The sequence below is a fragment of the Arachis hypogaea genome, chromosome 6, assembly GCF_003086295.3.
Source record: "Arachis hypogaea cultivar Tifrunner chromosome 6, arahy.Tifrunner.gnm2.J5K5, whole genome shotgun sequence".
In the NCBI taxonomy this organism is placed as follows: Eukaryota; Viridiplantae; Streptophyta; class Magnoliopsida; order Fabales; family Fabaceae; genus Arachis; species Arachis hypogaea.
In genome coordinates this window covers 50,503,893-50,529,584 of record NC_092041.1, presented here as the reverse complement: position 1 = coordinate 50,529,584, position 25,692 = coordinate 50,503,893, and positions in this window count along the sequence as shown.

Sequence of the window (25,692 nt, the reverse complement as noted above, 5' to 3'; positions counted from 1 at the left end):
TCAAATCACCATAACTTGAGCTACGGAGCTCCGATTGACGAGCCGTTTGCGGCCACGCGTCGCTCTTCTCATTCTCTACAATTCTATTTAAGTTTTGTAGTGAGTATTCCATTCATCTCTGCCCAGTTTTCGATATTCTCCATTGTTACACGTTTTTGGGTGGTTAGTGTTGAAATCTTGTGATTTTGGGTGTTTAGGGATACTCCAACATGGATTCCAAGTGGGTTCTATCCCTACTTCATATGGGCTGAGGTAAGAAGTGCTCAAATCCTTGTGATTTGTCATTTTTATGAGCCCTAGGTTGATGTATGTATGTGATATTGGTTATGTTAGTGTATTTGATGATCTTGGTGCACAATTGGGAGATTGGTGTTGCTTGAGGAGCTTTGGTGAGGCTTGGGACTAAGGTTGGTGGAGACTTCTAAAGAAGAGGCTCAATTGATTTGGCTACAAGAGGTACGGTTTAAGTTTTATTTAAGTACCGTGTGGTGTGATGAGAATTCCTAGGCTAGATGCCCCTAGGTTTAAGTTTGGATTGTGTAAATGGTTGGTGCTAATATGCATAGTTGGTATGTAATGTGAATTGATGATTGGGTTGAGAATTGTGTGGCCTTGTATGCTTGGTGTATTGAAAATTTGATGTATTGGGTAATGAGTATTGATTTGTGGTTTATGCATTTAAATTGTGAAATTGGGCCGGAGGCCGTGAATTTTGGGCCAGAGGCCGAAAAGAGGTAAGTAAGGTAAGTTGATGTGTGCATTGTATGATGACACAAGTGATTGGATGAATTTCAGATAATGAATATATGAATGATTGGGTTGGTTATTGAATAATGAGGTTTGAGGAGTTGAAGTGTGGAAATTGGTAATTTTGGGTGAAATTGTATAGATGAGGTATGTTTGGTTTTGGTTGAGGTATGTTATGTGGTCATATATGTGATCATGATTATTGATGCCTTGATGGTATGATAATGCATGAGAGATATGTATGTTGTGATATATGTTTGAGGAATGATTGAGGTTGATTTGGGGATGAAACCACGTGATAGTGAGTATGATATTGATCATGTATAATGATGGTTGAATCGAAATAGTATTGTTGGAAATTGGGATGAGGAAGGATGTATGACATGTTGATGTGTTTGTAATTTAGCCATTTGTTTGAAATGGGTAAAAATGGTTATATGGCGGTTTTGTGAATTGTGGTAATGTGTCAATGTGTGAGTCGAGGAGGCTTGACGTTGAATTTGATACATTTCAATTGATTTCAAAGAAAATGGATGAAATTGGCATGTTTTGATTGATTTGAAAAGGGTTGGAAATGGTTTGTTTTGAAATGGCACTTTGTGGTTTTATGAAAAATATGGTTTTTGGGCATACTTTGATGGGACATAACTTGGACTCTGGATCTCCGTTTTGTGCCAAACTTGTTTAGAAGTGAAATTGGATTCGGGATGTCCATGCCGTTCGAAGAACGGGCGAAAAACGATTTAAAATGAGAAAGTTATGTCCATCGGAAGATTGGGAGTTGAATCTGTGAATTCTGTAGCTTTTAACTTAGAAAAATTTTTAGCAGAATAACCCCTTGCGTGTGGGCGCACTTGGCGCGTACGCGCCGATCTTCCAGAAAGCACCATCCACGCGTGTGCGTGATGTGCGCGGGCGCGCCGATTGTGCTGCACCCAATGCCCAGTCATTTTCCAGAGAGTTGTGCCAGAACTGTGCCATCCTTGTGCCTGGGGCACGGGAGTATCCACGCGTACGCGTGGTTGACGCGTGCGCGTCGATTGGAAAATTTTTATTCCACGCGTTAGCGTGCATGACACTTGCGCGTCGATGAGTTTTCGAGGCCATCCACGCGTGCGCGTGGAGTGCGCGTACCCGTGGCCCTGTTTTCATCCCAAAGTTGATTTTTGAGTTTCAAAAGCCAAATCTCATACTTTTAAGCCTCCGATCTCACCTCTTATGTATTGAATCATTATCATATGCCTAGAAAAGAGGAAAGAGCTAGGGGATGTGGTAACTTGCGAATGAAGCAAGGGGAAAAGTTGTGATCAATGATGATTATATGAGATATGGAGGATAGCGGTAGAAGTACTGCGTATGCCATGAGCCGAAGGGCTACAATTATTGATAAATGGTTGGTTCTTGAATGAACCACGAGCCGGATGGCTGAGTTATTGCCGGATACGGCGGAGCCATGTTGATAAATTGGCTAGTTCTGGATTGAACTGTGAGCCGAATGGCTGAGTTATTGCCGAGTTACGGCAAAGCCATTATGGATTATGGCTGAGTATAAAGGCATATATGATAAATGAATAATGATGAAAAATGTTGAATGTAAGCATGCTTGTGTTTTCTCTCTGGTTGTAAGGGTGACAGGGCACCGATACCCTCTAATGGCGACAGGGCGCAGATACCCTCTAATGGCGACAGGGCACATATTCCCTCTAATGATATTAATACGCAACAGAGAGACTGTGCCCGGGTTAGCTACCGGACACGTCGGGTTGGCTTGATAACCGACAGATGATATCATCAGCCATAGTGCAGGCATACATCATTTGCATTTGTTTGAATTGTTTGGGTTTGCCTATTTGTTTTGGATTTCTACATCATATATGCTATGTTAGCTGATTATGTGCTACTTGTTCTACTTGTACCTTATTTGTGTATTACTTGTCTGTATTGCTTGTGTTTGTACAACTGAGAGATCCCTCATGTTGGTGTCGGTGGATGTTGAGGGCTGTTCTTGATGACATGAATTGATGATGCGATTGCATGATGATGATGATTTTTGAATGAGATAATTTGAGCCCCCCTGGGTAGACGCAGTGATGTGATTTCACTAGCTCCAGGCGAGGGTATGATGTATTGATATAGAGTTGCTGAGGCAGAACAACTGGTGATAGTTTTGCTTATGATTCTGAGTCTGATTCATGGAAGAATCAGCGAGTTGGGAAACATGTGTAACACGAACTAGATTTAGTATCCCCTTACGACAGATGCCTATTCATGGATTAGTGAGAATCTAGGCTGGATACTTGGTGAAAAGGAGTTTAGGATGCTTAGTGAGTTTTTATTGCAGTGCATTGTATTTATTTGGCACTTTTACCGTACTGGGAACCCATGGGCCCGGGGTTCTCATTCCATATATATTTCTTGTTTTTCAGATACAGGTTCAGGTGCTCAGAAGTGAGCTGCGGTTCGTCTGAGAAACGGCGAAGATATTTATTTTCTCTACTTTGTGTTTTCCGTAGAATCTCTCCACCTTTGTTTTGAAAAGATTATATTATGTGTTGAACTCTTTTGGGACTTGCCTATAGTGGCTCTTATGTTTCCTTTGGGAGAGATTAGGATATTCTGTTGTCAACTGCTTTCATACTGTACCCTAGCCGGCCTAAACTTTGCGGGTCGCGACTAGTGGCTATTACTTATGTTATATATATCTATCCATTATCTATCTCTTAATCTCCTTTATGCCTTGTCCGTATATCGCTTTCGACTTCACAGTTTAACTTTTCGTTGTCGAAACGTGAGTGATGCGTTTTCGCGATTTTATTTCTACTCTTTTCAGGCTTCTTGATTAATACTCCTTTCGAAATTACCTATATTTATATATTAAAAATCCACCTGAGAGTCGTACCACCGTAATATCATTGACTTATGACTCGAGCATAAGGATTTGAATATTAGGGTGTTACATTATGGTATCAGAGCAGTTCGTCCTCGTGAGCCTGAGGGATGGAACTGCTTATGCTTCAATGCATACTCTGAGTCTGTGCCTGTGCTAGTTAGGGTATCTAACTGATACATCTAGCATGAAGTCCATGAGTGTACCTTTGGTACGTTGAAGCACTATACTTCCGATATTGAGACTGATCAACTTGATATCGATTGTTTGGTGTGTAGAGGAACCAGATGGCGCCTCGTGGACCTGGTCGGGGACGTGAGAGAGGTCGTACTAGCACGCAAGAACCGGAAGTCGACCCGAATAACCCGGTAAACCTTATGGCGGCTTTAGAGGATATGGCTGCTGCTATGCAAGCCACTGCGGAGGCTCTTAGGCAACAAATAAATCATAATGGCAATGGCAGAAGGGAAGCTCGGGGCCCGATGACACTGGCAACTTTCTTAAAGGTTAATCCACCTAAGTTCAAGGGAACCACCAATCCGACTGAAGCTGATACTTGGTTTCATGCCATGGAGCGAGCACTGCAAGCGCAGTTGGTGCCTGAAGAGCAGCGTGTTGAATTTGCTACCTATCTGCTCATGGGGGAAGCATCGCATTGGTGGCAAGGGGCTCGACGTCTCCTGCAACAGGGGAATGATCCTATCACTTGGGATGCCTTCCAGGTAGAATTCTATAAGAAGTACTTTCCAAATTCTGCCAGGACAGCCAAGAAATTGGAGTTACTGCAGCTGAAGCAAGGTGTTATGTCCGTATCTGAGTATACAGACAAATTTGAGGAGCTATTCAGGTTTTCCCGCATGTGTCAGGGAGCTCCGGGAGACTTTGAGGAATGGAAGTGTATTAAGTATGAGGGAGGACTTCGAAGTGAAATCCTGAGCTCCGTTGGACCGATGGAGATTAGGATCTTCTCTGAACTTGTGAACAAGAGCCGTATTGCTGAAGAATGTGTGAGGAAGGCTGTTGAGGCAAAGAATGACCGTCGGGAGTCCCACCGCAGGGAGCACAATCAAGAATACCCAACAAGGGGTCAAGAGTTTAAGAGAAGAGGATACCCACAACATTTTCCTCAAAGGCGAAATGACCTTGCGACGAGTGAGGAGTCCCAAAGGAACGGTAAGGGAAAACGGGTAGCGGCTACTTCTGATGTTTTGAGCTGTCAGAGATGTGGAAGTCATCACCCAAATAGGCCGTGCCGATTAGGGTTAGGTGTATGTTACAAGTGCGGGTTACCAGGGCATGTATCAAGAAATTGCCAACAAGGAGAGAGTCAGGATACGGGCCGATTGCGACAGTAAGATTGAGGTAATTATTATCATCAAGCTTAAAGGACAGTGCGTGATTTTATAATACCGCATGTACAGTGGAACTCGGAATGCCGAGCTTAATATTAGACTGAGAAGCAAACCAGATGTTCCGAGTAAGGAATTGCCTTAATACAAATGGATAAATGCCTCTGATGTAAATGATTTTCTGTTAAGAATGATGTGTTGTATTTGTTATATAGTTGGTTAATTTTTGGATTTTTGGTGAAACGGATTGAACCCGTGACTTTTAGTTCCTTTGATTTAAATAGATAAGGAATGGTCCTAAATGATGGATTTGGAAACGTTGATTTGAAATACCAGTCATGCTAAGTTGTGGTTGGGTACTTGAGAAAATTATCAACGATGCGTAACCGGATTTAGATGAGGATTGAGTGCAAGTTGTCGTGTTCAAGAGATGAGTGCTATAATGTTTAATCATGGTGACCTTGGATTTAAATCAAGAATTGTAATGATCGGTTTCAGAGGAATAGTTTGGAAACCTTTAAATTGCAATGCTGATGCAGTGCTGAGATTGGTTTGAGGGAACCCGTGACGGGTGGTAAACTCCAATTTTTGGGGAGGTGCTGTTGAAATCTTTCCCAAGAATTTGAAGGAGTGTTGGTTATGTTTTTGAAAATGATTTTTGATCAGAGTAACTTCAACAAAAGAAATGCGTCTCAAAAGCTTTTATAGATTATTAAAGGAAAGCGGATTCTTAAGAGTTTGTCAGCTTGTTAGTCCAAACTCGTTGAATTCTAAAAATGAAGAAAGCTTTGATTGATTATAGTGATGTGGGATAATGGCTATGATTAACGATGATGACAATCTTATTGATGACATGATTCGATATTTAATAGGGTGTGAGTTGATGAGACGGTAAAAGTAAGGAACGAATGACCGAGATCCTCAGAGATAGAGAAATCAGAGCGCGGCAACGGAAGCGCGCAGAGTAAAAGGACCTTGGAACTGTTATGCGTTGGATATAACGGCAGACTACGCTCGCGTACTCGTAGTGATGGATGGAATTTTCGAGGGCAAAAATTTCTGTTAGGGGGGTAGAATGTAATACCGGGTCTAACCGAAATTAATCAAATAATAAGTTAAGTAGGAGCGAATATGGTTGGAAGATTTGGCGATTGGAATTTGATGATTTCAATGTGATATTTGGATTCAGTGAATTTTTCCGAGTCGGAAGACATAGTTTTCTGCGTAAAAGCGCGCAATGGAATTTTGACCGGCAGTACCGGCTGAGACCTGTCTGGTACTGCAGCTGAGAAAATTGATTATGAGTAAATAAGATTAAGAAATGAGGAATTATAATTAGGGGAGGTAGAAATATTTGAAGTGCGATTTAGAGCGCTAATCTTAAAGGTTTTGGCCCAAAATTGGGCCAACGGACAAAAATAAGTGAACTGGGCCTAAGTGGGCCCAAGACCCAACATATATAAACATTAGTTATGAGCATTTCAGCTCATTTTTACCCTAAAAGAGAGGTTGGGGCGCTGAAATAGAGAAGAGAGAAGAGAAGAGAGAAAACATAACTCTCTTTGATCTTCAAATCACCATAACTTGAGCTACGGAGCTCCGATTGACGAGCCGTTTGCGGCCACGCGTCGCTCTTCTCATCCTCTACAATTCTATCTAAGTTTTGTGGTGAGTATTCCATTCATCTCTGCCCAGTTTTCGATATTCTCCATTGTTACACGTTTTTTGGGTGGTTAGTGTTGAAATCTTGTGATTTTGGGTGTTTAGGGATACTCCAACATGGATTCCAAGTGGGTTCTATCCCTGCTTCATATGGGCTGAGGTAAGAAGTGCTCAAATCCTTGTGATTTGTCATTTTTATGAGCCCTAGGTTGATGTATGTATGTGATATTGGTTATGTTAGTGTATTTGATGATCTTGGTGCACAATTGGGAGATTGGTGTTGCTTGAGGAGCTTTGGTGAGGCTTGGGACTAAGGTTGGTGGAGACTTCTAAAGAAGAGGCTCAATTGATTTGGCTACAAGAGGTACGGTTTAAGTTTCATTTAAGTACCGTGTGGTGTGATGAGAATTCCTAGGCTAGATGCCCCTAGGTTTAAGTTTGGATTGTGTAAATGGTTGGTGCTAATATGCATAGTTGGTATGTAATGTGAATTGATGATTGGGTTGAGAATTGTGTGGCCTTGTATGCTTGGTGTATTGAAAATTTGATGTATTGGGTAATGAGTATTGATTTGTGGTTTATGCATTTAAATTGTGAAATTGGGCCGGAGGCCGTGAATTTTGGGCCAGAGGCCGAAAAGAGGTAAGTAAGGTAAGTTGATGTGTGCATTGTATGATGACACAAGTGATTGGATGAATTTCAGATAATGAATATATGAATGATTGGGTTGGTTATTGAATAATGAGGTTTGAGGAGTTGAAGTGTGGAAATTGGTAATTTTGGGTGAAATTGTATAGATGAGGTATGTTTGGTTTTGGTTGAGGTATGTTATGTGGTCATATATGTGATCATGATTATTGATGCCTTGATGGTATGATAATGCATGAGAGATATGTATGTTGTGATATATGTTTGAGGAATGATTGAGGTTGATTTGGGGATGAAACCACGTGATAGTGAGTATGATATTGATCATGTATAATGATGGTTGAATCGAAATAGTATTGTTGGAAATTGGGATGAGGAAGGATGTATGACATGTTGATGTGTTTGTAATTTAGCCATTTGTTTGAAATGGGTAAAAATGGTTATATGGCGGTTTTGTGAATTGTGGTAATGTGTCAATGTGTGAGTCGAGGAGGCTTGACGTTGAATTTGATACATTTCAATTGATTTCAAAGAAAATGGATGAAATTGGCATGTTTTGATTGATTTTGAAAAGCGTTGGAAATGGTTTGTTTTGAAATGGCACTTTGTGGTTTTTATGAAAAATATGGTTTTTGGGCATACTTTGATGGGACATAACTTGGACTCTGGATCTCCGTTTTGTGCCAAACTTGTTTAGAAGTGAAATTGGATTCGGGATGTCCATGCCATTCGAAGAACGGGCGAAAAACGATTTAAAATGAGAAAGTTATGTCCATCGGAAGATTGGGAGTTGAATCTGTGAATTCTGCAGCTTTTAACTTAGAAAAGTTTTTAGCAGAATAACCCCTTGCGTGTGGGCGCACTTGGCGCGTACGCGCCGATCTTCCAGAAAGCACCATCCACGCGTGCGCGTGATGTGCGCGGGCGCGCCGATTGTGCTGCACCCAATGCCCAGTCATTTTCCATGGAGTTGTGCTAGAACTGTGCCAGCCTTGTGCCTGGGGCACGGGAGTATCCACGCGTACGCGTGGTTGACGCGTGCGCGTCGATTGGAAAATTTTTATTCCACGCGTTAGCGTGCATGACGCTTGCGCGTCGATGAGTTTTCGAGGCCATCCACGCGTGCGCGTGGAGTGCGCGTACGCGTGGCCCTGTTTTCATCCCAAAGTTGATTTTTGAGTTTCAAAAGCCAAATCTCATACTTTTAAGCCTCCGATCTCACCTCTTATGTATTGAATCATTATCATATGCCTAGAAAAGAGGAAAGAGCTAGGGGATGTGGTAACTTGCGAATGAAGCAAGGGAAAAAGTTGTGATCAATGATGATTATATGAGATATGGAGGATGGCGGTAGAAGTACTGCGTATGCCATGAGCCGAAGGGCTACAATTATTGATAAATGGTTGGTTCTTGAATGAACCACGAGCCGGATGGCTGAGTTATTGCCGGATACGGCGGAGCCATGTTGATAAATTGGCTAGTTCTGGATTGAACTGTGAGCCGAATGGCTGAGTTATTGCCGAGTTACGGCAAAGACATTATGGATTATGGCTGAGTATAAAGGCATATATGATAAATGAATAATGATGAAAAATGTTGAATGTAAGCATGCTTGTGTTTTCTCTCTGGTTGTAAGGGTGACAGGGCACCGATACCCTCTAATCGCGACAGGGCGCAGATACCCTCTAATGGTGACAGGGCACATATTCCCTCTAATGATATTAATACGCAACAGAGAGACTGTGCCCGGGTTAGCTACCGGACACGTCGGGTTGGCTTGATAACCGACAGATGATATCATCAGCCATAGGGCAGGCATACATCATTTGCATATGTTTGAATTATTTGGGTTTGCCTATTTGTTTTGGTTTTCTACATCATATATGCTATGTTTGCTGATTATGTGCTACTTGTTCTACTTGTACCTTATTTGTGTATTACTTGTCTGTATTGCTTGTGTTTGTACAACTGAGAGATCCCTCATGTTGGTGTCGGTGGATGTTGAGGGCTGTTCTTGATGAGATGAATTGATGATGCGATTGCATGATGATTATGATTTTTGAATGAGATAATTTGAGCCCCCCTGGGTAGACGCAGTGATGTGATATCACTAGCTCCAGGCGAGGGTATGATGTATTGATATAGAGTTGCTGAGGCAGAACAACTGGTGATAGTTTTGCTTATGATTCTGAGTCTGATTCATGGAAGAATCAGCGAGTTGGGAAACATGTGTAACACGAACTAGATTTAGTATCCCCTTACGACAGATGCCTATTCATGGATTAGTGAGAATCTAGGCTGGATACTTGGTGAAAAGGAGTTTAGGATGCTTAGTGAGTTTTTATTGCAGTGCATTGTATTTATTTGGCACTTTTACCGTACTGGGAACCCATGGGCCCGGGGTTCTCATTCCGTATATATCTCTTGTTTTTCAGATACAGGTTCAGGTGCTCAGAAGTGAGCTGCGGTTCGTCTGAGAAACGGCGAAGATATTTATTTTCTCTACTTTGTGTTTTCCGTAGAATCTCTCCACCTTTGTTTTGAAAAGATTATATTATGTGTTGAACTCTTTTGGGACTTGCCTATAGAGGCTCTTATGTTTCCTTTGGGAGAGATTAGGATATTATGTTGTCAACTGCTTTCATACTGTACCCTAGCCGGCCTAAACTTCGCGGGTCGCGACTAGTGGCTATTACTTATGTTATATATATATCTATTCATTATCTATCTCTTAATCTCCTTTATGCCTTATCCATATATCGCTTTCGACTTCACAGTTTAACTTTTCGTTGTCGAAACGTGAGTGATGCGTTTTCGCGATTTTATTTCTACTCTTTTCAGGCTTCTTGATTAATACTCCTTTCGAAATTACCTATATTTATATATTAAAAATCCACCTGAGAGTCGTACCACCGTAATATCATTGACTTATGACTCGAGCATAAGGATTTGAATATTAGGGTGTTACAATGGAGTGCTCTTGATGTTCCACCCTTAATTGTTCCACATTGTAACTCAAATCTTCTAGGGAAGTGTTGAGTTGTTCCCAATAGTTGTTGGGAGGAAAGTGCATCCCTTGAGGCATCTCAGGGATTTCTTGATGATGAGCTTCCTCATGCATCTCTTGAGATCCGTGGATGGTCTCTCTTGTTTGCTCCATCCTCTTCTTGGTGGTGGGCTTATCCTCTTCAATGAGAATGTCTCCTTCTATGATAACTCCAGCTGAGTAACATAGATGGCAAATAAGATGAGGAAAATCTAGCCTTGCCATGGCGGAGGACTTTTCGGCTATTTTGTAGAATTCAAGAGAGATAACCTCATGAACTTCTACTTCCTCTCCAATCATGATGCTATGAATCATGATGGCCCGATCCACAGTAACTTCGGATCGGTTGCTAGTGGGGATGATGGAGCGTTGGATGAACTCTAACCATCCTCTAGCCACAGGCTTGAGGTCCAGTCTTCTCAGTTGAACTGGCTTGCCTTTGGAGTCTCTTTTCTATTGAGCTCCTTCCACACATATGTCCATAAGGACTTGGTCCAATCTTTGATCAAAGTTGACCCTTCTAGTGTAGGGGTGTTCATCTCCTTGCATCTTGGGCAAGTTGAATGCCAACCTCACATTTTTGGAGATGCTTTGTCTGCTTTATTTTAGCTTTTCTCTTGTAATCCTCTTCCCACACGCAAGGATCCTTCCATGGCAAGTTATATGTAGGATGTCACCGTTGTCAATGGCTACTTCCCATCCTCTTAGTGAAAATGGTCCAAATGCTCTGTCACAGCACGGCTAATCAGCTGTTGGTTCTCGATCATGTCGGAATAGAATCCATTGATTCCTTTGCGTTTGTCATCACGCCCAACACTCGCGAGTTTGAAGCTCGTCACAGTCATCCAATCCCAGAATCCTACTCGGAATACCATAGACAAGGTTTAGACTTTCCGGATTCTCATGAATGCCGCCATCAATTCCAGCTTATACCACGAAGATTCTCATTAAGGAATCTAAAAGATACTCATTCAATCTGATGTAGAACGGAGGTGGTTGTCAGGCACACGTTCATGGATTGAGGAAGGTGATGAGTGTCACGGATCATCACCTTCTTCATAGTTAAGCGCGAATGAACATCTTAGATAAGAACAAGCGTGTTTGAATGGAAAACAAAAGTAATTACATTAATTCATCGAGACACTGCAGAGCTCCTCACCCCCAACAATGGAGTTTAGAGACTCATGCCGTCAAAGAGTATATAATTCAGATCTGAAAATGTCATGACGTACAAAATAAGTCTCCAAAAGTTGTTTAAATACTAAACTTGTAACCTAGGTTTACAGAGAATGAGTAAACTAAGATAATTGGTGCAGAGATCCACATCTGGGGCCCGCTTGGTGTGTGCTGGGGCTGAGACTTAAGCCTCTCACGTGCTTGAGCTGTTTCTGGAGTTGAACGCCAGGTTGTAACGTGTTTTGGGCGTTGAACTCCAACTTGTAACCTGTTTCTGGCGCTGGACGCCAGACTGCAACATGGAACTGTCGTTGAACGCCAGTTTACATCCCTTATTTTCGCGCAAAGAATGGACTATTATATATTGCTGGAAAGCCCTAGATGTCTTCTTTCCAACACAATTGAGAGCGCATCAATTGGACTCCTGTAGCTCCAAAAAATCTATTCCAAGTGCAGGGAGGTCAGGATCCAACAGCATCAGCAGTCCTTTTTCAGCCTAAATCATATTTTTGCTCAGCTTCCTCAATTTCAGCCAGAAAATACTTGAAATCACAGAAAAAAACACAAACTCATAGTAAAGTCTAGAAATATGATTTTTGCTTAAAAACTAATAAAATTCTATTAAAAAACTAATAAAAACATGCTAAAATCTATATGAAATTACCCCCAAAAAACGTATAAAATATCGCTCATCACAACACCAAACTTAAACGGTTGCTTGTCCTCAAGCAACTAGATAAATAAAAGAGGATAAAAAGAAATCAAGAAGTAATAATATCTCAGAGTTTTAACTGAAGCTCAGATAATAATTAGATGAGCGGGGCTAGTAGCTTTTTGCTTCCAAACAGTTTTGGCATCTCTCTTTATCCTTTGAAATTCAGAATGATTGGCATCCATAGGAACTCAGAATTCAGATAGTATTATTGATTCTCCTAGTTTAGTATGTTGATTCTTGAACACAGCTACTTTATGAGTCTTGGCCGTGACCCTAAGCACTTTGTTTTCCAGTATTACCACCGGATACATAAATGCCACAGACACATAACTGGGTGAACCTTTTCAGATTGTGACTTAGCATTGCTCAAGTCCCCAATTAGAGGTGTCCAGAGTTCTTAAGCACACTCTTTTGCTTTGGATCACGACTTTAACCACTCAGTCTCAAGCTTTTCACTTGGACCTGCATGCCACAAGCACATGGTTAGGGACAGCTTGGTTTAGCCGCTTAGGCCTGGATTTACTTCCTTGGGCCCTCCTATCCACTGATGCTCAAAGCCTTGGATCCTTTTTACCCTTGCCTTTTGGTTTTAATGGCTATTGGCTTTTTTTCACTGCTTTTTCTTGCTTCAAGAATCAAATTCATGATTTTTTAGATCATCAATAACATTTCTCTTGTTCATCATTCTTTCAGGAGCCAACAATTTTAACATTCATAAAATTCAATATCAAAAATATGCACTGTTCAGGCATTCATTCAGAAGACAAAAAGTATTGCCACCACATATAAATAATTAGAATTTTCCTTATTAGGAACTCGAAAAAAAAATATTGCCTCTTTATTCTAAAAATCTACTATTTTATTCATGTTTGATGATGATGAGAAAAATAAATTATAGCTTAATTGGAGATAAAATCAAAATAGAGATACTAATTACTACTACTAATATATAACTTCTAAAGTAAATTCATAATAAGAACAGTTATCACAGAGTTAAGGAAAAGATTAGGACTCAACAACCTTTATTTTGGAAAGTGGGTGTTCCTCTAATCTGTGGGATGCTTGATCCTTCAAAAGATCATTTCTGATGCTTCAGTTCCTTCAAGTCACGTCCTTGCTCTTCCTGTTGCCTTAGGTGCCATGATCATGATGAGTTTTAGCTCACAGATAATGGCAAATCACACCAAACTTAGAGGTTTGCTTATCCTCAAGCGAAAGAAAGGATAGGAGAGGAATAGAGGGAGAGGCAATTTCGAAATTCAAAAGATATGATGAGTTGAAAAAGATTTGAAAAAGAGTTGGATTGGAAAAAGATTTGTGTTTATGGATTAAGATACATTTGATATTTTTGAAAAAGAGATTTCAGAAATTAAGATAAAAATATATTATTTTTTTTAAATTGAAGGATGACATTTTGAACACGTTTATGCAAGAAATCAGGAATTGAAACATAAAAAAATTAGAAAATTTGTGAAGAAAAATGAATTTTACCTCCTCCTCACCATCCTGGCGTTAAACGCCCAAACGCTGCATGTTTTGGGCGTTTAACGCCCAATTGCTGCTTCTCCTGGGCGTTCAACGCCCAGCTATTGCTTTTTTCTGGTGTTGAATGCCAGGAAGTCCTTTGTCACTAGGCGTTTTTCTGAACGCCCAGGATGCTGCAAATCTGGCGTTGAACGCCCAGAAGGTGCTTCTTTCTGGCGTTCAACGCTCAGAAGATGCTCCTTTCTGGCGTTTAACGCCCAGATGGCTATCCTTACTGGCGTTGAACGCCCAATAGGTGCTTCTTTTGGGCGTTCAACGCCCAAAATATTTCTTACTGGCTTTTTCACGCCAGTGAGCTTCCAAATTCCCTTGTAACTCTGTGAATTCAATCAATTGCTATTTTACCTTGAAGATACTTGACATATACTTGTAAAAATCAATTAATTAATAAATAAACTTTGTAAATGGCTGGGTTACCTCCCAGCAAGTCGTTCTTTATTGTCTTTAGCTGGACTATTACTGAGGTTTAATCAAGCCTCAGTTTGGAGCATTCTTGCTCAAAATTGCCTTCAAGATAATGTTTGACTCTCTATCCATTAACAATAAACTTTTTATTAGAATCATTATCCTGAAGCTCTACGTATCCAAATAGTGATACGCTTGTAATCACATATGGTCCTCTCCACTGGGATTTTAATTTTTCGGGGAATAATCTGAGCCTAGAATTAAATAGCAGAACTTTCTGTCCGGGCTCACAGACTCTTGATGATAATTTCTTATCATGCCATCTTTTTGCTTTTTCTTTGTAAATTTTTGCATTCTCAAAAGCATTGAGTCTAAATTCCTCTACCTCATTTAACTGGAGTGATGGTGTTTTTGTGGAAAAATGAATTTTCCAAACACACAAATCCAACCGGCAAGTGAACCGGGTCGCATCAAGTAGTAATAACTCACTTAGAGTGAGGTCAATCCCACAGGGATTGATGGATCAAGCAACTTTAGTGGGTGATTAGTTTAGTCAAGCTAACATTGAATGAATTGTATGAAGTTAAGCAACAGAATATAAATTTGCAGGGAATTTAAAATTGCAGAAAGTAAAGTGGCAGGAAACTTAAAGAACAAGAAAGTAAATTAGCTGAAACTTAAACTGCAAGAAATGTAAATTGCATGAAAAGTAAAGGGAGGTTGGGTGCTGGAAATTAAAGAGAGTAATAGATCAAAACTCAGAACTCTTGCAGAAAGCTTAACTTGCAGGAAAGTAAATTGGGATCATGAACAGAAATGTAAAATAAAGAACAAGTGCAGAAGAATTAAAATTGCTTGAAAGTAAATTGAAAGCCAATGGAACAGTAAAAACAGAAGAGCAGCCAAGAACTTAACTCAATTGCAGAATAAAATTGAAGATCTCAGGGAATCAAAGAGACTAGAAAACAAATCTATATCTCAAGCCCTTCCTTGATTCAACAGCAAACAGATTGAAGAAGAAATGAAGATGGAAGCAGTAAATGAAAACTCGGATTCAACTTTCAATTCTTAGAAATTATGCAGCAGATGAATAAAGATGGATTTCAGATCAAAAATTGAAACAGAATTTCTCCAACCTCAATCCAAAATTTCAAAACAAAGAGAAAAACTAAAGAGAGAGCTCTCTACTACTACTCCTAATGCTCCCTAGTGGAGCTAGCCTCTTTAATCCAGCTCCCTTTCTGAAATGAGAGTGATGCCTTTATATAGGCTTTTTACAAAATGAAAATAAATGAAATTGAAATTAAAAACAAATTCATAAAATGAAATTCCTAATCTAGCTTCTCTGTGTGTCTTTGAGTCATGTTGAGTGGGCTTTGCTTGCTTTGGATTTGAGGGAGAATGGGTCTTGGATGGCCTTGGTTCAATTGGTGAAGATTTTGAATTTAAAGAGAATTTTGGTTGAATTTTTGGCCCATGAGTGACACTCCCAGGAGGCTGCTCTGCTCTTGTGGAGGGCAGAGCAGTGAAGCTTTATGTGGGGATGCATGTTGCGTGCCAAGTGTGGGAGGGGCACCAGGGTATTGCCTTGCCCTTGTGAAGATCGGGGCAGCAGTGTCTTGTGCGTGCCTTGCCTCTGCCCATGCTGTGATGCGCACGCCCAAGCTCCCTTGTGTGCACCAAGGATGCCCGTGTCATGCATGCCCATGTGCGTGCCAAGGGGAGTTCCCAAGTTCGAACCTTGGTGAAAGCATTTGGGGGAGCAATTTTCCTTGATTTTTCATGAAGAGAGCACGACATTGCCCTGCTCTCCAAGAGGGCAGAGCAGAATAATGAGCACTACTTTGCTTTGGAGTGATGCTCCAGCTTCGAACCTTGGTGGAAGCACTTTGGTTTATTTTCGCTTATTTTTAGCTCTTAAAGATGCCTTTCACTCATGCCTCAATTGTACGCCAAATATGAATTGCTATATATCGTTGGAAAGCTCTGAATGTCAGCTTTCCAATGCAACTAGAAGCACATCAATTGGACATCTATAGGTCAAGTTATAGCCCTTTGAAATAGGCATGGTCATGCTGTGAACGCCCAGATTTTAACTTAGCAAAAATTTGCTTCCAACCTCACTTTGCATCACGATATTGCCCTGCTCTTGGCAAGGGCAGAGCAGTGTGCGTGCTGGTTGCTTTCTCCTTTAATTTGGTCATGGGCCACGCTTTTAAAAGCGTGGCCTAAGGCTCCAAAGTGTGCTCCAACTTCAAAGTGTTCCCCAAAGCTCTTTTTTTCTCCTTTTTAGCTTATTTTGTGCTTCTTTGCTTCTTTTTCTTCTTATTTCCTACAAGATTTATAAAATTAAAAGATCAAGAAAATATATCATTTAAGCACAAAAGCATTCAATATTTAAGCACAAATCATCAATTTCTTGTATGAAAAAGCATAGAAAAATAGGTATATGATGACTTGTCATCATGGAGCAGTCGTTTTTCTCTAGCTAACTTGGCATCAAGGTTCAGGAATCTGGTTGCCCAGTAGGCCTTATGTTCCAGTTCCACTGGCAAGTGACATGCCTTTCCATACACAAGCTGGTATGGAGAGGTCCCTATAGAGGTCTTGAATGCTGTTCTGTATGCCCACAGAGCATCATCCAAGCTTCTTGCCCAATCCCTTCTACGGTTAATTACAGTCCTTTCCAAGATTCTTTTGAGTTCTCTATTTGAGACTTCAGCTTGCCCATTTATCAGTGGGTGATATGGAGTGGACACCCTGTGGCTAACTCCATAACGAACCAAAGCAGAGTAAAGTTGTTTATTGCAAAAATGAGTGCCCCCATCACTGATTAGTACTCTAGGGGTGCCAAATCTGCTGAAGATGTGTTTCTGGAGGAATCTTAACACTGTCTTAGTGTCATTAGTGGGTGTAGCAATAGCTTCCACCCATTTGGATACATAATCCACTACCACCAGAATATAAGTGTTTGAGTATGATGGTGGGAAAGGCCCCATGTAGTCAATACCCCATACATCAAACAACTCAATCTCCAAGATCTCTTGTTGAGGCATGGCATAACTTTGAGGCAGATTACCAAATCTTTGGCAACTATCACAATTAAGTACAAACACTCGGGAATCTTTATAGAGAGTAGGCCAGTAGAAGCCACATTGGAGGACTCTTGTGGCTGTTCGCTCACTTCCAAAATGTCCTCCATATTGTGATCCATGGCAACGCCATAGGATCTTCTGCGCTTCTTCTTTAGGCACACATCTATGGATTACTCCGTCTGCACATCTCTTGAAGAGATATGGTTCATCCCAAAGATAGTACTTTGCATCTGTGATCAATTTCTTTGATTGCTGCCTACTGTACTCTTTGGGTATGAACCTCACTGCCTTGTAGTTTGCAATGTCTGGAAACCATGGCACTTCCTGGATGGCAAAGAGTTGCTCATCCGGAAAGGTTTCAAAGATCTCAGTAAGAGGGAGGGACGCCCCTTCTACTGTTTCTATTCGGGACAGGTGATCTGCTACTTGGTTTCTCTATCCCTTTTCTATCTCTTATTTCTATATCAAACTCTTGCAGAAGTAACACCCATCTGATAAGTCTGGGTTTTGAATCCTGCTTTGTGAGTAGATATTTAAGAGCAGCATGATCAGTGTACACAATCACTTTTGATCCTACTAAATAGGATCTAAACTTGTCAATGGCGTAAACCACTGCAAGCAACTCTTTTTCTGTGGTTGTGTAATTCTCCTGTGCATCATTTAAAACATGACTGGCATAGTAAATGACGTGCAGAAGCTTGTCATGCCTTTGTCCCAACACTGCACTAATGGCATGGTCACTAGCATCGCACATTAATTCAAATGGTAATGTCCAGTCTGGTGCAGAGATGACTGGTGCTGTGACCAGTTTAGCTTTTAGAGTCTCAAACGCCTGCAGACACTCCTGATCAAAGATAAATGGCGTGTCAGCAGCTAGCAGATTACTTAGAGGTTTGGCAATTTTTGAAAAATCCTTTATAAGCCTCCTATAGAATCCTGCATGCCCCAGAAAGCTTCTGATTGCCTTAACATTGGCTGGTGGTGGTAATTTTTCAATTACCTCTACCTTAGCTTGATCCACCTCTATTCCCCTGTTCGAGATTTTATGCCAAAGGACAATTCCTTCAGTCACCATAAAGTGACATTTTTCCCAGTTTAAAACCAGGTTAGTCTCTTGGCACCTTTTTAGAACAAGTGCTAGATGGTCAAGACAGGAGCTGAATGAGTCTCCAAAAACCGAAAAGTCATCCATGAAGACTTCCAGAAATTTTTCCACCATATCAGAGAAAATTGAGAGCATGCACCTTTGAAAGGTTGCATGTGCATTGCACAAGCCAAATGGCATCCTTCTGTATGAAAATACTCCAGATGGACATGTGAATGCTGTTTTCTCTTGATCTTGGGGATCTACTGCAATTTGATTATAACCTGAATATCCATCCAGGAAGCAGTAGTATTCATGACCTGCTAGTCTTTCCAGCATCTGGTCTATGAATGGTAAAGGAAAATGATCAATTCTGGTGGTTGTATTGAGCCTTTTGTAATCAATATACATACGCCACCCTGTAACTATTCTTGTGGGAACCAGTTCATTTTTTTCATTATGGACCACTGTCATGCCACCTTTCTTAGGGACGACTTGGATAGGGCTTACCCAGGGGCTATCAGAAATAGGATAAATAATCCCAGCCTCTAGTAACTTAGTGACCTCTTTCTGCACCACTTCCTTCAAGGCTGGATTCAGCCGCCTTTGTGGTTGAACCACTGGATTGGCGTCACCCTCCAATAAGATCTTGTGCATGCATCTGGCTGGGCTAATGCCCTTAAGATCACTGATGGACCACCCAAGAGCTGTCTTGTGTGTCTTTAGCACTTGAATTAGTGCTTCCACTTCCTGTGGCTCTAAGGTAGAGCTTATGATTACAGGAAAGGTATCACCTTCTCTGAGAAATTCATATTTCAGGGATGGTGGTAATGGTTTGAGCTCGGGTTTAGGAGGTTTCTCCTCTTCCTGAGGGATTTTCAGAGGTTCTATTATTTTCTTTGATTCCTCCAGATCAGGCTGAACATCCTTAAAGATTTCCTCTCGCTCTGATTCGAGACTCTCAGCCATATTGACTTCTTTTACCAGAGAGTCAATAAGATCAACGCTCATGCAGTTATTTTGGGTGTCTGGATGCTGCATAGCTTTGACAACATTCAACTTGAACTCTTCCTCATTGACTCTCAGGGTTACTTCCCCCGTTTTGGACATCAATAAGGGTTCGGCCAGTTGCTAGGAAAGGTCTTCCTAGAATGAGAGTTGCACTCTTGTGCTCCTCCATTTCCAGCACCACAAAGTCAGTAGGAAAGGCAAATGGCCCAACCTTGACAATCATGTCTTCAATCACACCTGACGGGTATTTAATGGAGCCATCAGCAAGTTGGAGACATATCCGGGTTGGTTTGACCTCTTCAGTCAAACCAAGCTTTGTGATAATAGATGCAGGTATTAGATTAATACTTGCCCCAAGATCACATAGAGCTTGCTTGGTACAAGTACCTTCTAATGTGCATGGTATCATAAAGCTTCCCGGATCTTTAACCTTCTCAGGTAAGCTTTTCAGGATGACTGCACTGCATTCTTCAGTGAGGTAAACTTTTTCAGTTTCCCTCCAATCCTTCTTATGACTCAAGATTTCTTTCATGAACTTAGCTAAGAAGGTATTTGCTCAAGTTCCTCTGCAAACGGAATCTTTATTTCAAGAGTCCTGAGATAGTCTGCAAAGCGGGCAAATTGCTTATCTTGTTCCGCTTGGCAGAGTTTCTGAGGATAAGGCATTTTGGCTTTGTATTCCTCAACCTTAGTTGCTGCAGATTTATTGCCTACAGATGTGGGTTGAGAAGCCTTTTTAGATGGGTTATTATCAGCACTTGTATGTGTCTGATCCCCGACTGGCATTTGAATGCCAGGGGTGGGAGCTGGAGTGGTGTTAGACACCAACTCCTTACTTGTTGCTGGCGTCTGAACGCCAGAACTGTGCTCCCTTTGGGCATTCAACGCCAAATCATTGCTTGTTTCTGGCGTTGAATGCCAGAACTGAGCATGGTCTGGGCGTTCAGCGCCAGCTTTCCACCCATTTTCTGGCGTTTGAGCGCCAGAGTTATTCCCCTCTAGGCTCTGACTGTCCTCAGATGGAATTTCGGTGGTTTGCTCATTTCTTGGCTTCCTGCTACCTTGAAGTGAGGTATTTAATGTTTTCCCACTTCTTAATTGAACTGCTTGGCATTCTTCTGTTATTTGTTTTGATAACTGCTGTTCTGTTTGCTTCAACTGTACTTCCATATTTTTATTAGCCATTCTTGTTTCTTGTAGTATCTCCTTGAATTCAGCTAACTATTTTGTTAGAAAATCTAATTGCTGATTGAATTCAGCAGCTTGATCTGCAGGACTGAGTTTAGCAGTTACTGTTTTAGCCTCTTCCTTCTTGGGAAGTTCACTGCTTATGTACAGGTGCTGATTCATGGCAACTGTATCAATGAGCTCTTGAGCTTCTTCAATTATTTTTCTCATGTGTATAGATCCACCAGCTGAGTGGTCTAGAGAAATCTGAGCTCTCTCTGTAAGCCCATAATAGAAGATGTCTATTTGCACCCACTCTGAAAACATTTCAGAGGGGCATTTTCTTAGAATATCTCTGTATCTCTGATGAGCGGATATTTTATACGCTTTTTGGGGGTAATTTCATGTAGATTTTAGCATGTTTCAGTTAGTTTTTAGTAGAATAATATTAGTTTTTAGGCAAAAATCATATTTCTGGACTTTACTATGAGTGTGTGTATTTTTCTGTGATTTCAGGTATTTTCTGGCTGAAATTGAGGGAGTTGAGCAAAAATCTGACTTAGGCTGAAAAAGGACTGCTGATGTTGTTGGATCCTGACCTCCCTGCACTCGAAATGGATTTTCTGGAGCTAGAGGAGTCCAATTGGCGCGCTCTCAACGGCGTTGGAAAGTAGACATCCAGGGCTTTCCAGCAATATATAATAGTTCATACTTTGCGCGAAGATAGATGACGTAACTTGGCGTTGAACGCCAAGTTCATGTTGCTGTCTGGAGTTAAACGCCAGAAAAACGTCATGATCCGGAGTTGAACGCCCAAAACACGTCATAACCTGGAGTTTAACGCCAAGAAAGGCCTCTACTCGTGGATAGCTTTATTCTCAGCCCCAGCACACACCAAGTGGGCCCCAGAAGTGGATTTCTGCACCAGTTATCTTAGTTTATTCATTTTCTGTAAACCTAGGTTACTAGTTTACTATTTAAACAACTTTTAGAGACTTATCTTGTACCTCATGACATTTTCAGATCTGAATTACATACTTTTTGACGGCATGAGTCTCTAAACTCCATTGTTGGGGGTGAGGAGCTCTGCAGCGTCTCGATGATTTAATACAATTCCTTTGTTTTCCATTCAAACACGCTTGTTCTTATCTAAGATGTTTATTCGCGCTTAATTGTGAAGAAGGTGATGATCCGTGACACTCATCACCTTCCTCAATCTATGAACGTGTGCCTGACAACCACCTCCGTTCTACATCAGATTGAATGAATATCTCTTAGATTCCCCAACAGAATCTTCGTGGTATAAGCCGGATTGATGGCGGCATTCATGAGAATCCGGAAAGTCTAAACCTTGTCTGTGGTATTCCGAGTAGGATTCTGGGATTGAATGACTGTGACGTGCTTCAAACTCCTGAGGGCTGGGCGTTAGTGACAGACGCAAAAGAATCAATGGATTCTACTCCAACCTGATTGAGAACCGACAGATGAGTAGCCGTGCTGTGACAGAGCATAGGAACGTTTTCACTGAGAGGATGGGAAGTAGCCACTGACAACGGTGACACCCTACATAGAGCTTGCCATGGAAGGAGCCTTGCGTGTGTTGAAGGATTTCAAGGAAGAGTTGAAGTCAAAGGACAAAGCATCTCCAAAACTCCAACATATTCCCCATTACTGCACAACAAGTAACGCTGTTATTCTCTTTTATTTTTATAATCAAACCTAGTAATTTCATTAAATCCTTATTGGCCTCCTGACTAAGATCAATAAAATAAACATTGATTGCTTCAAACCAATAATCTCCGTGGGATCGACCCTTACTCACGTAAGGTATTACTTGGACGACCCAGTGCACTTGCTGGTTAGTTGTGCGAATCACAAATTCGTGCACCAAGTTTTTGGCGCCGTTGCAGGGGATTATTGAGTTTGAACAATTGAAGGCATATTTTATTTCTTAGATTAGGAATAATTTGTTTTTATAGAGTCATTAAATTCTGATAGGATAGTTTCTTTTCAAAAATTTCTTTTCAAAAAAAAAATTATTTTTCTTAATTAATTATTAATTTTTCGTGAGTTTAGTGTCTTATTTTAAGTTTGGTGTTAATTGCATATTTGATATTTTTCTTTAAATTTTCGAACTTGTGTTCTTTGTTCTTCATTGATCTTCAAGTTGTTCTTGGTTATTTTTCTTGTTTGATCTTGAGTTTTTCTTGTTTTGTGTCTTTGCTTGTTTTTCTTGTGCTTTTTCAAAACATTAACTTTCAAAAATTATACTTTTATCCACAAAAATTATACATCTTTAAAATACATTACATTTTTAACTCAGTTGGCTATAGCGTTGGCTTATGTTCTTGGCAATTGGGCACCAGTCCTTTTGAAAATCTTTTTCAAAAATAATTTTTCTTGATTTAATCTGTGCCAAACTCTAAGTTTGGTGTTTTCTTGTTAATTTTTCTTTAATTTTCGAAAATTTGTCTTGGTTTTCTAAAAATTTTAAGTTTGGTGTTCTTTCTTTTGTTCTTGGTGTTCTTGTGAATCTTCAAGGTGTTCTTGAGTTTTTCTTATGTTTTGATCTTAAAATTTTTAAGTTTGGTGTTCCTTGGTGTTTTTCCTCCAAAAATTTTCGAAAATAAGGAGCACTGGATCTAAAAATTTTAAGTCTTGTGTCTTTTGTGTGTTTTTCTCTTTCATCATAAAATTCAAAATTCAAAAAAAAATTTTATATTTTCTAACAAATCTTGAACTACTTTTTCGAATTTTTTTTTTTACATAAAATTTTAGATTTTTAATTTCAATTTTTTTTTAAAAAAAAAATTTTAACTTCTTTTTATATATTTTGTTTTTACTTATTCCATTTTTTTTAAATCAACATATAAATTATCTCTTGTAATCCAATATGGAAGCAAGTAGGAATGAACAGTCCAAGAGGACTCTGGGGTCATATGCTAACCCCACTACTGCTTCATATGGGAGTAGTATCTGCATACCCTCCATTGGAGTTAGTAGCTTTGAGCTGAATCCTCAGCTCATTATCATGGTGCAGCAAAACTGCCAGTACTCTGGTCTTCCACATGAAGAACCTACAGAATTTCTGGCACAATTTCTGCAAATTGCTGATACAGTACATGATAAGGAAATAGATCAGGATGTCTACAGATTATTACTGTTTCCATTTGCTGTAAAAGATCAAGCTAAGAGGTGGTTAAATAACCAGCCTAAGAACAGCATAAAAACATGGAAACAGCTGTCAGAAAAATTCCTGAATCACTATTTCCCTCCAAAACGGATGACACAGCTAAGGCTAAGCATCCAAGGCTTCAAACAAGGAGATAATGAATCCCTTTATGATGCCTGGGAGAGATACAGAGAGATGCTAAGAAAATGCCCCTCTGAAATGTTTTCAGAATGGGTGCAATTAGACATCTTCTATTATGGGCTTACAGAAAAAGCTCAGATTTCTCTAGACCACTCAGCTGGTGGATCTATACATATGAGAAAAATAATTGAAGAAGCTCAAGAGCTCATTGATACAGTTGCAAGAAATCAGCATCTGTACCTAAGCAGTGAATCTTCCATGAAAGAAGAAGCTAAAACAGTAACTGCTGAACTCAGTCCGGTGGATCAGGCTAATGAAATTAATCAGCAATTAGACTTTCTAACTCAGCAGCTAGCCGAATTCAAGGAAATATTACAGGAAACAAGAATGGCTAACAGGAACATGGAAATGCAATTAAAGCAGACAGAAAAGCAACTGTCAAAACAAATAGCAGAAGAATGCCAAGCAGTTCAATTAAGAAGTGGGAAAACATTAAATACCTCACTTCAAAGCAGCAGGAAGCCAAGAAATGAACAGATGTCTACTCAAAATCCCTCTGAGGACAATCAGAGCCCAGAGAGGAATGATGCTGGCGCTGAACGCCCAGACCATGCTCATTCCTGGCGTTCAACGCCAGAAACAAGCATGTATCCGGCGTTGAACGCCCAAAGGGAACATGGTTCTGGCGTTCAAACGCCAGTAACAAATAGGGAGATGGCGTCTAACGCCACTCCAGCTTCTACCCCTGGCATTCAAATGCCAGTGGGTGATCAGTCACATACAAGTGCTGATAAAAACCCTTCTAAAAAGGCTTCCCAACCCACTTCTGAAGGTAATAAACTTGCAGCAACTAAGGTTGAGGAATACAAAGCCAAAATGCCTTATCCTCAAAAACTCCGCCAAGCGGAACAGGATAAGCAATTTGCCCACTTTGCAGACTATCTCAGGACTCTTGAAATAAAGATTCCGTTTGCAGAAGCACTTGAGCAAATACCCTCTTATGCTAAGTTCATGAAAGAGATCTTAAGTCATAAGAAGGATTGGAGGGAGACTGAAAAAGTTTACCTCACTGAAGAATGTAGTGCAGTCATTCTGAAAAGCTTACCTGAGAAGCTTAGAGATCCTGGGAGCTTTATGATACCATGCACATTAGAGGGTACTTGTACCAAGCAAGCTTTATGTGATCTTGGGGCAAGTATCAACCTAATACCTGCATCTACTATCAGAAAGCTTGGTTTGACTGAAGAAATCAAACCAACCAGGATATGTCTTCAACTTGCTGATGGCTCCATTAAATACCCATCAGGCGTGATTGAAGACATGATTGTCAAGGTTGGGCCATTTGCCTTTCCTATTGACTTTGTGGTGCTGGAAATGGAGGAGCACAAGAGTGCAACTCTCATTCTAGGAAGACCTTTCCTAGCAACTGGCCGAACCCTCATTGATGTCCAAAAAGGGGAAGTAACCTTGAGAGTCAATGAGGAGGAGTTCAAGTTGAATGTTGTCAAAGCCATGCAACATCCAGACACCCCAAATGACTGCATGAGTGTTGATATTATTGACTCTCTGGTAAGAGAGGTCAATATGGCTGAGAGTCTCGAATCAGAGCTAGAGGACATCTTTAAAGATGTTCAGCCTGATTTGGAGGAATCAGAGAAGATAATAGAACCTCTGAAAATCCCTCAAGAAGAGGAGAAACCTCCAAAACCCGAACTCAAACCATTACCACCATCCCTGAAATATGCATTTCTGGGAGAAGGTGATACCTTTCCTGTAATTATAAGCTCTACCTTAGAGCCACAGGAAGAGGAAGCACTAATTCAAGTGCTAAGGACACACAAG